Here is a 3487-nt window from a genome sequence, read left to right as displayed (position 1 = left end):
AGTATGGTCATTTTAATGATATTAATTAATCCAACCCAAGGACACAGTATATCTTTCCATCTGTTTGTGTCATCTTCAATTTCTTTCATTAGCATCTGATAGTTTTCCAAGTACAGGTCTTTTACCTCCTTAGGTAGGTGTATTCCTAAGTATTTTATTCTCTTTATGTGATGGTAAATGGGATTGTTCCCTTAATTTTCTGATCTTTTGTTTTTAGTGTATAGAAATGCAACAGATTTCTGTATATTAATTTTGAACAGACCAATTACCAGTCATGAAATTGAATCAGTAATTTAAAAACTCCCAACAAATGAAAGGAGTGGATGGCTTCACAGGTGAATTCTATGAAACATTTAGAGAAGAGTTTATACCTATCCTTTTCATACTATTCTTAAAAATTGCAGAGGAAGGAATACTTCCAAACTCATCTATGTGGCCACCATCAACCTGATACCAGAACAGACAATGATATCACAGAAAAAGAAAATTACAGGCCAATATGACTGATAGACATAGAAGCAAAAATCCTCAACAAAATATTAGCAAACCAAATCCAACAATACATTAAAAGGATCATACAACCTGATTGAGTGGGATTTATCCCAGGGATGCAAAGATTTTTTAGTATCTGCAAATTAATCAGTGTGATACACCATATTAACAAATTGAAGAATAAAAATCATATGACCATCTCAATAGAGGCAGAAAAAGCTTTTGACAAAATTCAACATCCATTCATGTTAAAAACTGTCCAGAAAGTTGGCATAGGGGGAACCTAACTCAACATAATAAAAGCCGTATATGACAAACTCACACCTAACATCATACTCATTGGTGAAAAGCTATAAGTATTACCTCTAAGATCAGACACAAGACAAGGATGTCCACTCTTCAACATAATATTGGAAGTCCTAGCCACATCAGTAAGACAAGAAAAAGGAATAAAAGGAATCTAAATTGGAAAGGAAGAAGTAAAACTGTCACTGTTTGTAAATGACATGATACTATACATAGAGAATTCTAAGGAAGCCACAACAAAACTGCTAGAGCTCATAAATGAATCTGGTTAAGTTGCAGGGTATAAGATTAATTAAGTCATAATATTTTCATTCATGGTATCATTATATTATTGATTCAAAAATAGTTATATGAAATTTGATAGCTCAATAACTATTTGATAATACCTAATTCCATTGAGTTTTAAACCTGTTTTAGATTAAAAGTCTTTCCTTTAAGGAAATAACACTCAAATAGAAGCTCATTTTGTAGTAAAATGGATTAAAAAAAATAATGCTGTCCTCATTTTCATTTTGGAGGGCATGGCTAGTAGTCACAAACTCAGCCTTGCCTTCCATGATTTGGAAGAGTACAGTTTGAAAGTAATTCCATTAGTGTATTCTATATGTTAGTAGACATATAGAATTTCCCAACACTGAAGTAAAAATTCAATATAGTCTTAGGATCAGTATAGATAATAATTCACTTGGAAATAAAAATTATAGTTGTGGGTGATAGTTTTCTGATGATGGCAAATGGTTTATTTCAGTTTTGTATGCTTTGGATTTATCAGATGAGCCTCAGAGCTTTTCAACTGTTGTTTTTTTTTTTTTTTTTGCGGAACACGGGCCTCTCACTGCTGTGGCCTCTCCCGTTGCGGAGCACAGGCTCCGGACGCGCAGGCTCAGCGGCCATGGCTCACGGGCCCAGCCGCTCCGCGGCATGTGGGATCTTCCCGGACCGGGGCACGAACCCGTTTCCCCTGCATCGGCAGGCGGACTCTCAACTACTGCACCACCAGGGAAGTCCTCAACTGTTTTTAGCAACTAACGTCAAATTAGCAGCTTCATTCAAAACTAAAAAAAGTGACTTTTTAAACTGGAAAAGCTGAGCAAATTAAAATTTAATGACAGGAGAAAAGATCTTCACTAGGAGGTGAAGTTTAATAGTCACTTACTTGATTTAGGTGCATCCAAAGCAAGAAAAACATACTAATTTGTATTCTGTTCTCATGAATTCTGGCAGCACAAAGCAAATTCTGGCAAAGAGTTTCTAAGATCATAAAAATCTTGCATTTCATTGAAAACTATTTTTGTTTGGAGTTTGAAAAGCTGGCTTTGCTTTTATTATTTATGTTTTCTTTATGCGAGTGTCACAAGCTGTTTTGTACTAAAGAAAGTTTGGTCAGCATTCTTGGCAGGCTCCCGATCTAGATTTAAAGACTCTTTACTATGCTACTATTTCCATTCTCCCAGTCCTGTTTTCTCACCCAGTTTACAGCAATACTTTATCCAGCACCTTTGGAAAGGTAATGAAATATGAACAATATGAAATCTAACTATAATTTTATTTTAAACTAGCACTTTATAACACATTTAAAGATGCTAAAAATATTTCTCATATTCTTTCTATGTGCTATTCCTGATCATGGTATTATATCTTTTAGAATAATGTATTGAAAATAATGTGACAAAAACAAGGAAGCCCTTTGATGTTTTGTGTGTGTATTACTGATTGAAGGGTAAATAAAGAGGCTCCATTTTTCTCTCATTTTATTTTTTATTTTTAGTTTTTTTCCGTTTGCGGGCCTCTCACTGTTGTGGCCTCTCCAGTTGCGGAGCACAGGCTCCGAACACGCAGGCTCAGCGGCCATGGCTCACGGGCCTAGCCGCTCCGCGGCATGTGGGATCCTCCCGGACCGGGGCACGAACCCGTGTCCCCTGCATCGGCAGGTGGACTCTCAACCACTGCGCCACCAGGGAAGCCGTTCTCTCATGTTTTGTTCATGTTTTTCAGTTGTCTTATTTTCTTCTCCTCCTACTAGTCACTGTATTTTCAAACATACAATAATCTGTTTAACTAGTCACAAATACTCAGATTGACTTTATCATGATGTTTCATTCCTTGAGTGTATATGATCATTTGTTTTAATAACCCATTACTTGAAGAGTAACGGCACCATTTGTACAACAGACATGTTCCTGTACCCCAAGTATTCTAGTTTCATATACATACTTATTTCACTACTGCATAAGGATCATTAAAAATTTTTCAAGCTTGAAAAATAACAATAGTCATGTAATTTACTTTTTCCACTTTATAGTGTACTGAAAACAAGTTTGCCACTTTCCATATAAGATAATTAATAATATCTTTCCAAACTTTACCTGCTCTTAAAGCTCAAACATTGTAGAAATGATTCCTCAACATAATGAAAGTATTATAAATATAATGGTATATTTATTCCAAAGGAAATTATCTTCTTTTTTTTTATATTTTCTGGTGTAGTTATTTTAAAACACATCACTAATATCATATTCTGAAATTCCAAAAGGTATAAGGCTCTGCATCTAAAGATGAGATTTCATAATGGGAGTAACCTTTAAAACAAATTACTAGAAAGATGAGCAAACAAAAATCTGCAGTTAAATTGTATAACACTGTGGGACTGTGGCATCAAGTGAAGATAAGCCAATAAACAAGCATCCTC

The sequence above is a fragment of the Lipotes vexillifer genome, unplaced genomic scaffold, assembly GCF_000442215.2.
Source record: "Lipotes vexillifer unplaced genomic scaffold, Lipotes_vexillifer_v1.1 scaffold1681, whole genome shotgun sequence".
Lineage (NCBI taxonomy): Eukaryota > Metazoa > Chordata > Mammalia > Artiodactyla > Lipotidae > Lipotes > Lipotes vexillifer.
This window is presented reverse-complemented; position numbering follows the sequence as displayed.